Source organism: Arachis ipaensis, chromosome B7, assembly GCF_059453495.1.
Source record: "Arachis ipaensis isolate K30076 ecotype BB chromosome B7, ASM5945349v1, whole genome shotgun sequence".
NCBI classification, from domain to species: Eukaryota; Viridiplantae; Streptophyta; class Magnoliopsida; order Fabales; family Fabaceae; genus Arachis; species Arachis ipaensis.
The window spans coordinates 126,058,468-126,078,765 of NC_142442.1; the positions used below are offsets into that span (position 1 = coordinate 126,058,468).

General features: G+C 39.0%; 1 non-coding gene across 1 annotated transcript; it reads left to right on the forward strand.

Moving 5' to 3' along the window:
• Nucleotides 1-4,551: 4,551 nt before the first annotated feature.
• On the forward strand, nt 4,552-4,655 carry LOC148554041 (small nucleolar RNA R71). Its single transcript, XR_015893423.1, has one exon. It is a non-coding gene; the product is annotated as a small nucleolar RNA R71 (small nucleolar RNA).
• The last annotated feature ends 15,643 nt before the right edge of the window (nt 4,656-20,298 follow it).

The following is a 20,298-nucleotide window of genomic DNA, read 5'->3' on the forward strand; positions in this document are numbered from 1 at the left end:
AAGTTTGGTGTTCCACCAAAATCTCATTTAAAAGCATACACCTCCTGCATAATGCTAGCTCCAAGCAATCAGACAAATTATTCAACCATTTAATTGCTTTTAGTTTTGGTTCCATAACCTTTAGTAAGGCCAAAAGAATTCATAAGTAGACAACCTGTTGCATTAGAGTCAGTGACAAGGAATTAAGTTTGGTGTTCCCACACCAAATTAAATCCAAAAGCCACACTCAATTCATGCATACTAACCAGTCAACTAAGGGCTTGAGAAGCAAGCAACTTTTGAGAATTGTGCAGGGAACTAACCACCATTTGAGGACATTATGCATTATAACTCAAAAGGGGCACAACAGAAGGAAGGACAAAAGAACTGCAAACCGATAGGTTGTATCTATACTTAACTTCTGCTGTTGAGAAATGCTTTGATTTATGTCTTGCTGAAGTGTTCATCTAGTACAAGTAGAATCTATCTTTTTGCAATAAATAAGCTAGTCTAAGTGTGTGCTTGTGTGTTTACTTTCACTTAACAAAAAGCATGCTTTGTCCCCCGCGTATTTAATTCAATAAAAGAAAAGTTTGAGTGTGAAGTAAGATAGTTCTCTGTTAGATAGAAGTACAATAAAAGTAAGTGGTGGTATGTATGTGTGATTGTATGATAGCTCACTTTTAGTGAATAAGAGAACTAGGATGTCTCCTTCTAAGTATAAAGTGGCCTACTGTCTATGAATCTCAATCAAATAAAAATCCTTGGTTAGAAAGAAAAACAAAAAGAAAGAAAAAAAAAGGGGGAGAAAAAGAAATAGCCAAAGAGTGGCAGGACAAAAGAAAACAAAAAGAAACAAAGCTGGACACCAATAGCTTGAACCTTAGAATACATGCCTGTGGTGTCTTTGTATTAGGATCTGCTTGGACTACTAAGCTCTTTGGAGTGCATCAACACTCGGTGACTTGGGTTAACTAACCCGGGATCATCAGCTGAAAGTCCACTATCAAGAGCAACCTAACTACAAGGCATTTAGTAGCCCAAAGAGGTGCTGGGCATCAATGTTTTAAGAAGGAATGTGAGCCAAGTGTCTATAGTGAATAATGTGTCAAGTATAAAGAAAAGAAAATGAACTTGCTACACATGACACTCAAATAAAGCTTATGAACAAAATAATAGCCAAGGATAAAGAAATAATGAGAGGTCATAGCAGTATGTTACTTGAAGCTTGAAGGAGACTTTCTAGGCTTAAGAGTCAATAAGAAGTGAGTATTTACATATCCACATAAAACCCCATGAACTACCAATAATACTCTGCTAGCATGAACATCCTCTTCCATTTCATTCTTTCTTCTCAATAAATCTTTTCTTGCTTGGGGACAAGCAAGCTTTAAGTTTGGTGTTGTGATGACAAGTCATCTTAGCCTAGTTTCACTAGCCTTTTTCTTTTGTTTTCAATTGAATTATGCACTTTCTTGAGCCATAAGCAAGCCAATTGGGTAGATTTTCATGCTTCCTTTGATTTAATCAACCATAGATGAATTAATGCAATTTCATGAGGTTTTATGCTATAATTGTCACATATTATGAAAGAATGAATATCTCATGATTTTGAGCATAGCTTTGATGTGTTTGGTTGATTAATGATAGGTGAAGAAAGCTTGAAGAAAGGTTGAAGCAAGAAGGAATGGCTAGGAGGAAGAGAGGACAAAAAGTTTGAGCAAAAGTTTGCCTCAAACTTTAGCTCAAACTTTTGGAATAAGTGCAAACGAACCAGGGAACAAAAAGCTTGACCAAAAGTTTGCCTCAAACTTTTGCGCAAACTTTTGGGAGAAAAGTTTGAGCCAACGTTTGCCTCAAACTTTTTGGCAAACGTTGGCATCACAAATCAATACCCTGGAGAGCAAAAGTTTGCGCCAACGTTTGCCTCAAACTTTTTGGCAAACGTTGGCGCCATGAACAACACACCCTGGAGAGCAAAAGTTTGCGCCAACGTTTGCCTCAAACTTTTTGGCAAACGTTGGCGCCATGAGTGTGCAAGGGGGAGCCAACGTTTGAGCAAAAGTTTGACCCCAAACTTTGGCTCAAACGTTGGTAGCAGCAAAATGGGGTGGCTGATGTGAAAAGTTTTAGTAAAAGTTTGCCTCAAACTTTTACTCAAACTTTTACTCAAGCTTTCATGATTCCAAACCCGGTTCACTTCGGTTCTTCTCCAAACTCCAAGAGCAATCAACCAAGGCCTCTATCAACCCAATTCCATCAAGAGCAAAGGCCCAATTGAAGGCTTGAAGACCATTTGAAGAAAGTGTATAAATAGCATAGGATTTAAGTTTTCGGGGAGCTTTCTTTTCGGTTTTGATTCATACACTTAGTAGAGAGCTCAGTTTACTTTTCTTGGCATTGTTGTTTTAATTCAAGGGAATTTGGGAGGAGAATTGATCTCTCTTCTTCCTTGTTCTTGCTTGAATACTCTTTACTTTTCTTGCTTCGGATCTTGGGTGGAGAATTGAAGAGCTTCTGTTTCAATCTCACCTTGGGATCTTGTTTAGTTCTTTGCTTAATTGAATTTCCCGTTTCTGTTAATTGCTTCTGTCTTCTACTTTCTCTGCAAATTTACATTTCCTTTGCAATTGTTCTTGTTGGATCTAGGAAGGCATTGAGATCTAGACTTGGTTATCTAGTCTCTTGGGTCTTGAGATCTGGATTTCCCATTTTTAATTCTCTGTTTACTGCTTTTCATGTTCATTTACATTTCTGTTTTTAGATCCGATTCAACCTAAGGCATCTTCTACTTTTCTGTTCGTTGAATTTTACTTTTCCTTGTTTAATTTCTGCAAATCCAATTCCCAATTCCCTTTACAATTCAAGCCATTTACATTTCTTGCACTTTAAGATTCTGCAATTTACATTTCTTGTGTTCTAAGTTTCTGCCATTTAATTTCTTGTTCTTTAAGATTCAGCACTTTAAATTTCAGTTCTCTTTAATTTCATGCAAATTACCCATTTCCTTTACTTTCTATGCAATTTAAATTTTGCAAATCACAAATCTCTCAACCAAATCTTGATTCGCTTGACTAAATCAACCACTAAACTAAAATTGCTCAATCCTTCAATCCCTGTGGGATCGACCTCACTCCCGTGAGTTATTATTACTTGATGCGACCCGGTGCACTTGCCAGCGAGTTTTGTGTCGGATCGTTTTCCGCTACATCACTCTTCACCAGGGATAAGGGCATTAAATTGATGCTTGCTCCCAAATCGCAGAGTGCTTTATCAAACATTGTTTCTCCTATGGCACAGGGGACATGAAAACTCCCTGGATCTTTTCTTTTTGTAGGCAACTGTGGTTGAATGAGGGCACTGCACTCCTTGTTCATCACTATAGTTTGGCCTCCCTTGAGTGAGCTTTTCCTGGGAAGCAGCTCCTTCATATACTTGATGTATGCAGGCATTTGTTGAATAGTCTTGATGAATGGTATGTTGACATGCAGAGATGCAAACAAATCTAGAAACCTTGAGTATATTCTCTTCTCCACAGCACCATTGAGCAGTTGGGGAAAAGGTGCATAGAGTCTCAGCAGCTCCTGTTGTGAGATTTTTGGTTCTTGATGATCTTTTTCTTCTTCTCTACTGAGGTATCTTCAGGTTGTTCTGACAGCTTGCTTGGCTTGTCCTCAGTCTCCTTATCACTTATAGTGACCATCTTGCAATCTTCCCATCTTACTTTTTTTTGTTTCACCTCTCGGATTCTTCTCTGTGTCACTTGGGAATCCATCTGTGGGTTTGGGAATTTGCTCAGAGAGATACCCCACTTGAGATTCCAACCTCTTGATTGTGTCTCCCTGGTTCTTGAAACTGGCTCAAACTTCCTCCTTGAACACCTTGTTGTCTTGAATCTCCTTGCCTATGCCTTCAAGTAGATTCTCAATCCTTGAGAGTCTGTCATCAAATGATTGTAGATCGGGATTAGAGGTGGAAGGATGAGGTAAGTTATTTTGGTTTTGATGTGGATGTGGAGAGGTGTTGTTATGGGGGTGTTGATATGGTCTAGATGTGAAATGTTGGTGGCTTGCATTGTTGGGATTTGGGCGTCTTTGATCAAGGCTTTGGTCTTGTTGATTTCCCCACCCAAAGTTTGGGTGATTCCTCCATCCAGGGTTGTAGGTCATGGAGTATGGATCATGGTTTTCCCTAGGTGAATTCCCAATGTAGTTGACTTGCTCCTGACTTCCATCTGCTTCTTCATTCACTCCTTCTTGGGTTGTTGATGAAGTGGAGATTGCTGCTACTTGGTTCCTCTCCATCTTCTTGGTTAGGTCAGCCAGCAGCTTGGTAATGAGCTTGTTCTGAGCCAGCAGAGTATCTACATTGTTTAGCTCCATCACTCCTCTAGTGTTCCCTCTTTCGGAAGCATAGAAGTAGTGATTCTCTGCTACAGTTTCAATGACATCTATGGCCTCCTCAATGGTCTTCTTCTTGTTCAAAGATCCTCCGGATGAATGGTCTACGGCCTTCTTTGACTCATAAGAGAGCCCTTCATAGAAAATATGCAGCTGCACCCATTCGTTGAACATGTCAGCTGGACACCTCCTTGTCAGGTCCTTAAACCTCTCCCATGCTTCATACAGAGTCTCACCATCTTGTTGCCTGAAAGTTTGGACCTCAGCTCTCAGCCTATTGATTCATTGAGGGGGTAAAATCTTGCTAAGAATTTGTTCACCACATCTTCCCAAGTTGTCAAGCTTTCCTTCGGAAAAGACTCCAGCCACTTGGCTGCCTTATCCTTGAGTGAGAATGGAAATAAGAGCAGTCTATAGGCGTCAGGATGAACACCATTAGACTTCACTGTGTAACAAATTCTCAGGAAGGTGGTTAGATGTTGATTGGGGTCTTCTTGGACACTTCCTCTGAACGAGCAGTTGTTCTGAACAAGGGTGATGAGTTGTGGCTTCAGTTCAAAATTGTTGGCATGGATGGTTGTCTTTTGAATGCTACTTCCACAGTTTCCTGGGTTTGGATTGATGTAAGAGCCTAAAATTTTTTTATCCTCCCCAGCATGATTTGCTCGACCTCCTCCCCCATGGTTGTGAGTTTCTTCTTCATGATGGTTTTCCATGTTTTCTTCCATGTTTGGTTCAAAGTATTCCTCCTCTTCCTCAGCACCAACTACTCTTTTTCCTCTTGCTTCCCTTCTTAATCTAAAAAAGGTCCTCTCAGGTTCAGAATTAAAGGAAGTTGAAGCCCCGCTTCTTCTCCCCGTCAAACAACCAACAAGTACAAGCAGGGAAAATAGATGCAGAAAGTATTTCTGTCAGAATTACTGTTAGTGTGAGTGATGCAATATATCAAACATTTAGTGGGTTAGTGAAATGAATGGTAAATAACTAAAAACGAAAAAGTAGGGGGAAGGGAAGAAATTAACTAAAACTGAAAGTAAATTACTCAAACAGAAAATTAAATCAAACAAAAATAAAATGATCAATCTAGTGATCCTCCAATTTAATCATTGTTGATGCACAATCAATCCCCGGCAACGGCGCCATAAACTTGATGCACGGAAAACTTGTCTCATAACAAATTTCCTTCGGCAAGTGTACCGAATTTGTCGTCAAGTAAAAACTCACAATAGAGTGAGGTCGAATCCCACAGGGATTGATTGATCAAGCAACTTTAACTAGAGGAATGTTCTAGTTGAGCGAATCAGAATTTGAGTTGAGAATTGCAGAAAATTAAATGGTGGGAAAGTAAATAACAGAAAAGTAAATGCTGGAAATAAAGAGCTGAATGTAGATGACGAAAAGTAAATTGCAGAATCTTAAATGAGAATGGGGTAATTGCTCATAAAAGTAAATGACAGAAATTAAAGAGAATGGATAAGATCAGAAATGGGGAGTTCATTGGGCTCAGGAGATGTTGCATTCTCCGGATCAATTACATTTTCATCTCTTCTTCAATCAATGCACTCATTGATCTCCTTGGAAATCTTAAGTGATCGAATTACAATTCCTTGTAATTTAATCTCTCAAATCTTGATCAATAGCCAATTCCTTGGTCAATTGCTCATGAAAAGAGATGAAGTATGGTCACTGATTATACCACATGCATTTCCCAAATCAAGTGTTGAGAGGATTATAGTCATATATCCATCCAAACCCAATTTGGTCCAGTATGAGAAAGCATTTCTAGCATGATCTCTTCATTCCTCTTTCAAGGTTCAGAAGAGATCCAAGTTTGAATAGCTTCTTTTCCAAGATAACTACCCAATTAGATAAAGATCGAAAGCTTTCAAGTAAAATCAAGAGAAAAGATAGAAGAAGAATAATGAAAACTAGTATTGATCCATCAAATTACAACAGAGCTCCCTAACCCAATGAAAGGGGTTTAGTTGTTCATAGCTCTGGAAAATGAAAACAAAGATGGAGAATACATTATGAAACTAGAAGTGCAGAGAAAGTAAAATACAGTGAGTAGTTCTAGGCCAAGAGGCTCCCTATAATTTCCCACTCTCTTTTTCAATTCAAAGCTATTCCTATATATACTACTCTTCTGATCTTCTAGTTGGCTCTTTAAGTCTTGGGTATGGGCCTTTGGATCTTGAGTTTAAAGCAGTTATCTTCTTCATTGGGTTTGGCTTTACTTGCAGAGAGAAAGTGTGAAGTGGGCAGAGACTTTAGCTCAGGACGTTAGTAGTGTTAACGTTCAGTGAAAATATGGGTTCGAGAATGTTAGTGACAATTACCTTTATCACTAACGTTCCTCACCAAAGTAAGAGCCACGTTAACTTTAACGTTAGTGGCACAAACGTTGCCACTAACGTTGCCTCTATGTCCTTCGCACACGTTATTGGGACTCACCTTTCCCAGTAACGTTGAGAAGTCTCCCCCTTCCTTACGTTAGAGTCCACGTTAACTTAGTTAACGTGGCTCTTTTAACGTAGGCTTGCCAACCTTCGAGAACGTTAGTGACACTTACCTTTGTCACTAACGTTCCAATGTGCCCTTAGCTCCCACGTTAGAGTCCACGTTAACTAGGTTAACGTGGCCTCTAACGTGGCTGTGTTAGCCATCTCCAACGTTAGTGACAAAGGTGAATGTCACTAACATTAGCTTCCACGTTAACTAAGTTAATGTAGGAGTTAACGTGGCTCATTGTGGCTTGTGTGGGCTCCTTCCAACGTTAGTGACAATGTTAGGTGTCACTAACGTTGGCGATCACCTTCCTTCTTCACGTTAGCTTCCACGTTAACTAGGTTAACGTAGGAGTTAACGTGGCTTATTGGGGATTGTGTGGGTTAATCCCAACGTTAGTGACAATGTTTGGTGTCACTAACGTTGTCGACCACCTACTTTCTTCACGTTAGCTTCCACGTTAACTAGGTTAACGTGGGAGTTAACGTGGCTTATTGTGACTTGGCCAACGTTAGTGACAAAGTTGAATGTCACTAACGTTGGCTTCCCCTTTACTTCTTAAAGTTAGAGGCCACGTTAACTAAGTTAACGTAGCCACTTATGAGCTTGGTCTAACGTTAGTGATAATGTTAAGTGTCACTAACGTTGGCTCCATTTCCTTTCTTCCACGTTAGAGTTCACGTTAACTTAGTTAACGTGACTCTTAACGTGGGAAATGATGGCTTCAAGAGCGTTATTGGCGATTACTTTTCTCATTAACTTTGCAAGTTACTCCTATTCCACGTTAGTGCCCACGTTAGTGTAACTAACGTAGCCACTAATATGGTTCTTTTTTGCTTCCTTTGTCCTGAAATCAAGCAATCAAGTGCATCAAAGTTCTGGTCCAAGTCATGGGAAATGCAACATCAAATTTGTCATAAAATTCATGCAAAATCCTCATGAAATCATGTAAAGTGCACAATGTATGCTTGAATCAAGATGTAAGTGAATATCTACCCAAAACTAGCTTATTTTCTAAGGAAATGCATGAAACTACCCTAAAAATAGTAAAGAAAAGGTCAGTAAAACTGGCCAAAATGCCCTGGCATCAGTAGGATCTGGGAAGGGATGACTGTGATAAGCTTCAAACTCGCGATTATTGGGCGTGTGACAGACGCACAAGGATTAATGGATCCTATTCCAACATGATCGAGAACCGACAGATGATTAGCCGTGCGGTGACAGCGCATTTGGAACGTTTTCACTGAGAGGACGGGAAGTAGCCATTGACAACGGTGATGCCCAACATAAAGCTTTCTATGGAAAGGAGTATGAATGATTAGAAGAAGGCAATAGGAAAGCAGAGGTTCAGGAGGAACAAAGCATCTTTATACGCTTATCTGAAATTCCAACCAAAGAATTACATAAGTATCTCTATCTTTATTTTATATTTTATTTATCTTTTAATTATCAATTCTCCATCACCATCTGAATTCGCCTGACTGAGATTTACAAGGTGACCATAGCTTGCTTCAAGCCGACAGTCTCCGTGGGATCGACCCTTACTCACGTAAGGTTTATTACTTGGACAACCCTGTGCACTTGCTGGTTGGTTGTGTGGAATTGTGACAAAATGTGATTCATGTTTAAGAGCTCCAAGTCCTTTGGCGCCATTGTTGATGATCACAATTTCGTGCACCAGCTGCTCAAGGTTGTTAAGTCCCATGGTTGACACTCTTTAATTTCTGAATCATGTTTAAGTTTTTCTCTCTATTTTAAAATTCTGTCTCTGAATAATTGCAACATTAGGATAGTTTATTTTCAATGCTTAGTTTTTTTTATATAACCTAAAGTCTTTTGTGAGTCCTTTTTAATTTCAAGAAAGAAAATGAAATATTATTTCAAGTTTTTACAATATCAATAAAAGCATAGTTTGTCTTCATGAGAATTGTTGTGAGTTGTTATAAGAGCAAGAGTAAAAGAGACTAAGACCAAGAGAGATAATTCAAAAACTAAGAAACAAGGAACTAACTATAGAACCTTGAATGAATAAAAAGGAAAAGTAAGTCATGAAAGGCAACTAGTCTTAGAAGGTATAACAAGTACAGGTTAAGGGGTATTCCTTGAACATCTATAGAACCAAGAAGTAGTAAGCAATAAAGACCCAAGGCTCTGAGCATCAACTACTAGGATGGAAAGAAACATTAAAAAGCTCAAAAGAGTTAGAGGACCTAGTAGATGCTTGTGGTGAAGATGTGTCAAGAAGAGACCTAGGCAAGTAAATTCTTAGGGGTGTTTCAACACCTAGTACCAAGCCTAACTAAAGGGTTTTCTTGAGACAAAACACTTAGAGTCGTGGTCAATAAATAGAATAGAAAGAACAACCAAAAAGAATATTAAACAACTCTTGCTACTTTAAGGTGACAATCAATAAAAAAGACCCCTGAAACTTATACTTGAAGGAACCTTCAAAGATCTAGGAGCCCTTTGTGACATTGAAACAAAATTAGTCATGCATGTGTTAAGCACTTAATTCTACTCTTAGTCATGTTTGCATCCATTCAAGGTCAAAGTCTCAAATAAAAAAAAGGGCTACTCACACTAATTTGCTTGGGACAAGCAAAGCTTAAGTTTTGTATTGTGATGACTTGCATCATCTACCCTTTTTTCTTGCATAAAAAGGACCATAAAAGAGCATAATCTCATTTTATCATTGCAATTCATGCATTATTTGATGAGCATTATAGTACATTGCTTTGAAATTAGCTTGTGCTAAATTTTAGGTGAAAAAGACATCAAAAAGGGGGAGAAAACAACAAAAGAAGCTGGGCGTGCGAAACTGGTGTGCCATTTGGAGAAAACGCCACAAAATTGCATTGGCATGGCACGCCAGAAGCTGGGCGTGGCACGCCAGTACTAAAGTCCATAAAGGATCCTCCAAGCATTTACATGGGCGTGGCACGCCAGTACAACTTTCCAGAGAGCAACAATGAAGGCCACCAAAGGGGCGTGGCACACCTAACCCACTACTTGAGCCATGGGCGTGCCACTTGGTATCGAAGGCGTGGCATGCCAACTTTAAAATCATTTGGGCGTGCCACTTGAGGAACTAGGCGTGGCACGCCAAGCTAAGAAGGCCACAAATGAATGGGCGTGCCACTTGAGCAGTATGGCTTGGCACGCTAGTACAAAACTCCAGAGAAGAGGTTGAAGGCTAAAGAGGCTGAGCGTGCCACTTGAGGTCGAAGGCGTGGCATGCCAAGCTACCACCCTCACTTGGGCGTGCCACTTAAGCATCTTGGCCTGGCACGCCAAGGTACAAAGAAGGCCAAAGAAAAGGCTGGGCGTGCCACTTGGTGTCGAAGTGGCACCCCAGCTCAAGATCCTCACCTAGGCGTGCCACTTGAATGCTGGGCGTGGCACGCCAGCTACTAGAACCAAGGCAAATGATGGGCGTGGCATGCCAACCCCTGGGCGTGGCACGCTGGTTATATTTTCCAGAAAGGGAGAAAGAAGGCCAACTATATGGGCGTGCCACTTGGCATCGAAGGCGTGGCACGTCAGCTTTAAAATTCACTTGGGCGTGCCACTTGAGTCCCAGGCGTGGCACGCCATCATCACCAATCAACCAAGAGTCCAAGAGAAGACCTGGGCGTGCCACTTTAGTTCTGGGCGTGGCACACCAAGCAAAAGAGCCATGCACATGATGGACGTGGCATGCCAAACCCTAGGCATGCCACGCTAGTTCAAATTTCTAGAAGCTAAAAAGAATAGGGAAAAGGCCTGGGCGTGCCAGTTGGGCTCGAAGGCGTGGCACGCCAGGATAACCAAGGATTTATAAAGGCCTGAGCGTGCCACTTGGGCTCGAAGGCGTGGCACGCCAGGCTATCCAAGGCTTTAAAGAACCCTGGGCATGCCACTTGGGCTCGAAGGTGTGGCACGCCTGGGTGGTCAATGAAGGGAGACGTGCCACTTGAGGATTGGGTGTGGCACGCCATGTCAGATTCAGAGTAAGGCGTGGCACGCCACTGAAGCGCCAACCACACACTAGCTGTGAGATAACGTTTATTGAGTTTCTTTTCCCTCCAAAATGTAATTTTACTTTCACTTTTGTATTTTCTTTATTTGCTAGTGCTAGGAGTAGTATAAATACCCCCTTGAGAGTACTGAAGAAGGGGGTTAAGCAGTTGAGCTATTAGTTGAAGGATAGTTATATCACTTTTTCCATCTCTTACTTTTTCTTGAGCTATGAGTAGCTAAATTCCCTCTCATTGAGAGAGGGAGCTCTATTGTGTTTGATGGATTAATGATAGTGAATTTCTTCTTCTCTTCACCTTCTCTTTAATTTGCTAGAAGGAATTTCATTCTTCATGCTAGTGTTTAATCACCTTGGAAAAGGGGTTGAATGCAAAATGGGTTTCATGGGAACCTTGGAAAAGGAAACATGAAATCAAGCTAGAAATCCCTTCTCACACTTGAGTAGGATCTGGGTTTTGGTGTTTAGATATGGTGACATAAAATCATCCCTCTACTTGGACCTATGATAATGTGTGGTATAATCAGAGACCAAGCATATCTCTCTTCATGAGCAATTATACCAAGGAATCGGCTATTGATCAAGATCTGAGAGATTGAGTTACCAAGGGATTGGGGCTGAATCAATCATGATTGCCAAGAGGTCAATGAGTTGCATGATTGAAGAGGATATGAGCTGGATTTAATCCAAAGAGACAACATCTCCTGATCTCAATGAATTCCCCTATTCTTATCTTCCACTTTCTTTATAGCTTTCTTTACATTTTGCAATTCCCCATTCCCATTTATAATTAAGTCATATAAGTTTTTGCTCTTTACTTTCCTGCCATTTCCAATTCTGCCATTTACTGCTTTCATTTACTTTTGAGTCATTTATAATTCTGCACAGTTACAATTCTGCAATCACAATCTATTCTGCTTAGGTTGACTAATTCACCAATTTATTAAAATTGCTCAAATCTACTAATCTCTGTGGATACGATCCCACTCCACTGTGGGTTATTACTTGGCGATAACTTTGGTGCGCTTGCTAAAAGAACGAATTCACCATTTTTACATGGGTAGTGAATTCAACTCATCAGGAGGGCCGGCAGTGGGAGAAGAGGTAGCAGCAAAAGTTTGGGGAGGATAAACCAAATGGACCTGAAGAGTAAGAATCACCCGCCTCGGCCCAGAAGTGCTCAAGGTCAGTTTTTTAGGAGGGACCTGAGAAGATCCTTCCCCAGCAGCCTTAGCCGAGATGTTCTGGGCAGCTGTAGCTTTCCTCGCCTTCTTAAAGGGCTTCATGGAATCATTTTTCATAACCATCTCTAAAAAACACAGCAAAACCAAGTTACAAAACTGGAAGAAAAGAAACAAAAGCAAAGTAAACAAAGCGAAGGAAAAAGCAGTCGACCACTACCCAGCTCAGCTCGGACAAGAGAAGGGTCCCCTAAGACTTTCTTTGTGTCGAGATGGGGGGGTTGCCCCCAAGTCTCCTCCAACACATTCACAAAAGCCTGCTCGACCTCATCAAGCATCTCGCACGAATATCTAGACACCACAACATTCTTTTGCCAACATAAGGGGAAGGCAGGTTCATTGTTCGGCTCTAAGAAAAATGGCCGAGCTCCCTCAACAACTCGGACCTTAAAAAAGTGGTTCTTAAAGTCCCTAAAGGACTCATCATACATAGAAAGCACTTTATGTCCTTGGGCAGACCAGAAAGAAATCCAAGAAGCTTTCTTTTTGGTAGTTCCAAGTTTGGTCAAGACAAAGAGGTAAAGAAAGAGAATTTGAGAAGGCTTGACATCCAATTCTTGGCAGAGCAACTAAAAGATCTTAATAAAACCCCAGGAGTTCGGATGGAGTTGGGACGGAGCTACATTACATGACCACAGCAAATCGGTCTCGAAGGAGGTAAGAGGAAGGGTAATGTTCATTTGGCTAAAGAAGTAGTCATAAGCAAAAAAGAAGGGACGTTCCCCCTGGGTCAGAGAAGGAAAGCAAACCCTTTCGTCAGGGTCAAGCGCTACTAACTCGTAATTCTTCTCCTGATCCCTACTACTACAGATCCGGTGATGCTTTCTAAGCTCCACGCAGTATTCAGAGTTAACCACTGAAACACACATCAGGACGAAGGAGTCCAGCCAGTTGGACATGCCCTCGGGGACTTTGGAGGATGTCTCGACAATATTTTTGCGAGAAGACATGGGTAAACTAGTCCTACAGCAAGAAAAAGAAAAATGGGTTACTAACCAAAACAGCTCGGGCAAATCAAGAAATTAGCTCAGACTAATATGGATACAACTTAGACTAAAGTATACAAAAGCAAAAGGGAAAACCCCAGGATTCACACTAAAATCCAGGGGCACCCTTTGGAGGCGGTAACGAAGCAGGAACCAGAAAAGAAGGAAACCAACAGACTATGCCCTAATCATCTCGCAAACAATCCTCTCCTAGTAAACGTCACAAAGCAACAAGAAATCTCATCATCATCAATAAGGATCATCAAGACTACAAACTTTCTTTATCAAAAACGGTGCAAACAGGGTAATAAACTCATCAATGAAGACACACAGAAGTAAAGGATGCAGGAACGGCCCTAATAAAACCCTAAGGAAGCAAAAGTCACCAGGCATACATCATAGCAAAATAAATAACTCGAAGATTATCACAAAAAGACGCAAGCTTTTTCAGATAACCATCATTCACTCCTTAAGAGGATCAAAGATTCAAAACACATGCAGCAGCGGAAGACATATAAAAAAGTGACTAAATGAAATTAACAAAAGGAAGAGAGAGCACCAACCTATAGAGAAAGAAGAGACGAACGTGAGGGAAAGGTTCGGAGGAAACGGCAGTGACCAAGCACCCTTGAGTAGAAATGAACAGAGGAGAGGAAGCACCTCAAGCGAAACAGAGAAACACAAAGGGTTGAGAGAAACAAAGTGAAGCAGAAGCAAAAAGAAAGGAAGCAAGAAACTGAATGATAAGACTTGAAAAGTCAAAGTGAAAAGAAAAGGAGGAAAGAAGGGAAACGGAAAAAGGGGGAAGTTAATGAGCTTTAAAGACCCTCGAGCGGAATCAAAGAAGTGCTCGAGCGGATTTCAAACTAAAAGGAGTGAAGGAAAATGCTTCACATTCAAAGAAGCCTCAGCGGAATCAACCAAAGTGCTCGAGCTCGGCTTCTCCAAAGAAGGATCAAAGTCCTAAAAAAGTACTTGACCTCAAAAGGAAGAGCCAAAAAGGGCCCAAACAGAGGAACACGACCCAAGTCCAAAGGCAGCCCAAGCCTAGAAAGATAAGGGCGGTTCCCTTAAAGATAAGATGACTTCACTCAAAGATAAGATAAGATAAGATAAGATAACTATCTTATCTCTAGAAAAGATCACTCTACAACATTATAAATACACTGGAGCACCCAGGTATAACTTATACTCTGATTCCACAAAATACCTGCTTAATACCCTTGCTAACTTAAGCATCAGAGTCCTTTGTAGGTACCACCACCCTCCGGTAACGAAGGATCAGCACCACCATTAAGCCCAACAAGTCGGACACGGCGGTTCCAACCACCATCATCAAGTCGGACACAACAGCTCCGACCAGCACAACAGATCTCATTCAAGATCGACCTTCAGTTTCAGGTAACCCTCGGAACAGTTGTTTTTCTCTTTCTTTCATTAAATTTGGAGTTTCTTGTTGGTGAAGTCAAATTTTAAATTTTAAATCCTATCTTTTTAAAAAAAAAAAATTCAAATCTTATCATATCTTTCTTTTAATTTGGATTTTTCCTAACTTATCTTTCTTTTAATTTTTTTAAATCTCAAATCCTTTTTTCAAATCTTCACGATATCTTATCTTTTTAACTTATTTTCAAATCTTTATCTTATCTTGCTTCAATTTCAAAATTCAAAATAAAATCTTTTTCAAATTTTTTCAATTCTTGTCTTATCTTGTTGACTTTTTCTTTCCAATTTTAAATTTCAAAATTTTTAAAATCAAATATTTTTCGTATTATCTTGTATCTTTATATATATATATATATATATATATATATATATATATATATATATATATATATATATATATCCTTAGAATTGTTGTAACCTTCGATTAACCTTTGCTTCTCGGCATGAGGTAAGGCTTAGGCTAATTAGGGTGTTACATTTAGTGGTGTCAGAGCCTGGTTTGTCCTCGTGAGCCTGAGGGATAAACCGATTTGCTTCATTGCATACTCAGTGTCCTTTTCTTTCATGCTATTTAGGTTATCTACTGATATATGTATAGCATGCTTGTTTGTGAGAGCCTTTTTGTGATAATTGAAGCACTAGGCTTTTGATATTGAGACTGCTCACCTTGATATCGATTGTTTGGTGCAGATATAAACCATAATGGCAACTCGTGGATGAGATCATACGCGTACACGGGGAGAAAATGAGAATAACCAATCGGTCGATAACCATGCTAAGTTCATGGTAACGATGGCCAACCTGGCTAATACTATGGAAGCGAAAGCTACTGTGACTTTACAAGTTGTACAGAGGTTGGGTCAACCGGCAAGGAACGGAAATGGTAATGGAAATGGGAACAAAAATGAGGAAGGAGATGGTAATGACTTGGGAGGTGCTCCGATGACTTTGGCTTTGTTTTTGGAAGTTCATCCACCAACTTTCAGAGGTTTGATGGGAGAAAAAATGCCGGTTAAGAAATTCTGATAAAAGAAGCGTTGCAAGTACAGCCTTAACCGACAAAGTTCTATACTATCAATTTAGAAGTGTGTCACAATTAAGAATAAATAACCGGGAGTAGAATCCTGAGTCGTTTCCCAAAGAGTTGACACAATGATGTAAATTATTGGTCCGAAATTTTCTGAATATTTTTGAAGTTTGAGAATAGAAAAATAAATGGCTAGGAATTAAAGCAATGAATAATAACAAGAGGTGTTATGTATTTAATAAAAAGGTCTTGGCTAGAAGTGAAAATTGGAGTTCCTATCCTCGTTGATTTTCCTAAGTATAATAGTAAAAGTTAATTGCTTCCACTTAGTTATCCTCTAACTAATGACGGAAAGTCAAGTGGGTAGCACTAACTCTGATTCATAAGTCCTAGTCACTTCCTTGGGAAGGACTAGAGTTAGTGAAAATTGAGTCAGCCAGTAATTTCTAATTACAAATTGATACTTGAGTATTCAAACTCAAGGGTTTCCAATTAATCAACTCCCAAGCCAAGTTGGAATATTTACTCCATTGACATGAATGCCATTTTCATGGACATATAAAAGGAGTAAATAAAAGTCATGGTAATTAAAATAAATTACTAAAATCAAAATTGACACGAGCAATAATTAACACGAATTAAACACGTACTTAAACTAAATATAAAATGATTTAATATATTAGTAAAATTAAAAATAACAAGATCCAAGCATGAATTCAAAGAAATTAAAAGGAAAAATAAAAAAGTAAAAGTAATAGGAATGAAAACTCTAAAGACAGTGACTCCACTTGAAAGTAGTAGCAGCTCTCTCAAGATGCAATCAAAAGCAAAACTAAGTATTTAAAACCATAGGAGAAGTAAGTGTTTTCTCTCTTTAGAATTCAAAAACTAAAACAAAAACTAAAGTGAAATGAAAAATGTCCTCAGTCTCAGCTCTACCCCTGCCTCTAGTTTGTGTTTTTGAGCTTGAAACTGGGTCCAAATTAGCCTAGAAATCGCAAGCGAATTTTGATAAGTGCAGCACGTGACGCTATGTCACGCGTACGCGTCGGCCACGCATACGCGTCACTGACCTTCTGTGCTGGTCACACGTACGCATTGGTCACGCGTACTGATAAGCGGATAATTTATACGCTTTTTGGCATTGTTTTTAGTATATTTTTAGTATGTTTTAGTTAGTTTTTATTATATTTTTATTAGTTTTTAAATAAAAATCACAATTTTGGACTTTACTATGAGTTTGTGTGTTTTTCTGTGATTTCAGGTATTTTTTGGCTGAAATTGAGGGACCTGAGCAAAAATCTAATTCAGAGGCTGAAAAAGGACTATAGATGCTGTTGGATTCTGACCTCCCTGCACTCGAAGTGGATTTTTTAGAGCCACAAAGGTCCAATTGGCGTGCTGTCAATTGCGTTGGAAAGTAGACATCCTGGGCTTTCCAGCAATATATAATAGTTTATACTTTGCCTGAGATTTGATGGCCTAAACCGGTGTTCCAAGTCAGCATAAAAATTCTGTCATCAAAACGCCAGAACTGGCATAAAAGCTGGAGTTAAACGCCCAAACTGGCACAAAAGCTGGCATTTAACTCCAAGAGAAGTCTCTACACGTGAAAGCTTCAATGCTTAGCCCAAGCACACACCAAGTGGGCCCAGAAGAAGATTTTTGCATTAATTACTTATTTTTGTAACCCTAGGCTACTAGTTTTCTATAAATAGGACCATTTGCTACAGACTTTTACACATACTTTTGATCTCGGTTCTTCTGGTTCCCTCTCTGGGGCCGAAGCCAATGACCACCATTATCACTTTTTATATTTTCAACGGTGGAGTTTCTACACACCATAGATTAAGGTGTGGAGCTCTGCTGTTCTTCATGAATTAATGAAAAGTACTATTGTTTTCTATTCAATTCACGCCTACTTCTTCTCCAAGATATACTCTCGTTCCTAATTCAGTTAAGTCAGAATGAAGGGGTGACCCGTGACAATCACCCAATCTTCATTACTCGCTTAGCCAAGGTCGTGTGCTTGACAACCACAAAGCGATCTACATGATGTTCAACGTAGTCATTGGATGACAGCTGGAGTATATTCTCTTGGGTTTCTAATCTCAGATTATAACCTTCGTGGTAAAGGCTAGAATTATTGGTGGCCATTCTTGAGATCCGAAAAGTCTAAACCTTGTCTGTGGTATTCCGAGTAGGATTTGGGAAGGGATAACTGTGACGAGCTTCAAACTCCTGAGTGTTGGGCGTAGTGACAGACGCAAAAGCATCAATGGATCCTATTCCAACATGAGCGAGAATCGACAGATGATTAGCCGTGCGATGACAGCGCATTGGACCATTTTCACTGAGAGGACGGGAGGTAGCCATTGACAACGGTGAAACCCAACATAAAGCTTGCCATGGAAAGGAGTATGAATGATTGGAAGAAGGCAATAGAAAAGCAGAGGTTCAGAAGGAACAAAGCATCTTCATACGCTTATCTAAAATTCTCACCAATGAATTACATAAGTATCTCTATCCTATTTTATGTTTTATTCATCTTTTAATTATCAATTCTCCATAACCATTTGAATCTGCCTGACTGAGATTTACAAGATAACCATAGCTTGCATCAAGCCGACAATCTCCGTGGGATCGACCCTTATTCACGTAAGGTTTATTACTTGGACGACCCAGTGCACTTGCTGGTTAGTTGTGCGGGGTTATGATAAAGATTAGAAATTACAATTGTGCGTACCAAGTTGTTGGCGCCATTGATGATCACAATTTCGTGCACCAAGTTTTTGGCGCCGTTGCCGAGGATCGTTCGAGTTTGGACAACTGACGGTTCATCTTGTTGCTCAGATTAGGTAATTTTATTTTATGTTTAAGCTTTTTACTTTTTATTTTCGAAAAAAAAATTTCAAAAAAAAATATATATATTTCTATTCTGTTCTTCAGAGTTTTTAAGAATGAATTCTAGAGTTTCATGATGATTTGTTGAAGTTTGGCTGGCTGTGAAGCCATGTCTAATCTTTTGGACCGAGGTTTCAACTTATCATCACAAGAGCTTGTTGATTTCTATCAATTTTGCTATTGAAAGTAATGATCTGCTAAAGCTTGGCTGGCCATTGGCCATGTCTAATGTTTTGGACCGAAGCTTTCACTAAAAGCTTGGCTGGCTAGTAAGCCATGTCTAATTCCTGGACCGGAGTTTTAGACTAACATTGCATGATTCCTGGAATTCTTATTAAAAATTTTGAATCTCTTTATTTTCTTTTCCAAATAATTTTCAAAAAATCAAAAAAAAATTTAAATAAAAAATATTTTATATTTCTTGTTTGAGTCTAGTGTCTAATTTTAAGTTTGGTGTCAATTGCATTCTTCTAATTTTCGAAAATTACATGCATTATGTTCTTCATTAATCTTCAAGATGTTCTTGATGATTTCCTTGCTCTGATCTTTAAATTCTCTTGTTTTGTGTGTTTAGTTGTTTCTCATATGCATTCTCAATCTGTTGGTGTATCTAATATGAAAATTTCTAAGTTTGCTGTCTTGCATGCATTGTTTATTTGATCTTAGTTCTTCATGATTTAGTTTCATTTTGTTATTATTCTCTAAAAGTTCAAAAAAAAAACTATGTCTTTTCAAGTCAATAATACAGATAATTAAAGATTCAGAACATTCAGCAGAGGAATTACACAGAAAAAGCTGGGCGTTCAGAAAGCCCCGTGAGGAAGGAAAACTGGCGTTTAAACGCCATCCAGGTACTTGGCTGGGCGTTAAACGCCCAAAAAGGTAGTATTTTGGGCGTTAAACGCCAGAATGGATACCATTCTGGGCGTTTAACGCCAGGATGGCACAAGAGGGAAGATTTTGTTTTTAATTCAAATCTTTTCCAAATTTTCATAATTTTTCAAATCATATCTTTTCAAAATCAATTTCTTTCCATTTTTATTTTTTTTACTACAAAAATCCTTGCTAATAATTAGATATGTGATTCAAAAATTTCTTCCTTGTTAAGAAAGGTTCAATAATTGAATGTTAGAATCATATCTTTCAAATTTCTTGTTAGCCAAGGCATTAATTTTAAAAATCAAATCTTTTTAATTGTTTGTCAATCATATCTTTTTAAAATCAGATTTTCTCAATCATATCTTCTCAACCACATCTTTTTTAGAAATGATTTTCAATCATATCTATTTTATTTCTGATTTCAAAATCTTTTTCAAAATCACTTAACTACTTTCTCAATTTTAATTTTTGAAAATCACCAATCAATTTTTTCAAAATATCTTTTTATTATTTCAAATTTTTTTTATTATTTTCCAAAATTCTTTCCCTTTCTAACATTCTCTATTTAAAGGACTAACACTCCTCCTCAATGTGCAATTAAAACCCTATCCCTCTTGATAAGTTCGAATTCTCTCCTCTCTACCTCCTCCCTCCATTCATCTTTTCCTCTGACACCTCAAGGAATCTCTATACTGTGACATAGAGGATTCCATACTTTCTTCTCCTCTCTTTCATATGAGCAGGAGCAAGGACAAAGGCATTCTTGTTGAAGCTGATCCTGAACCTGAAAGGACCTTGAAGAGAAAGCTAAGAGAAGCTAAAGCACAACTCTCTGGAGAGGACCTAACAGAAATTTTCAAACAATAAGAAACAATGGCAGCCAAAAATAACAACAATGCCAACAATGCAAGGA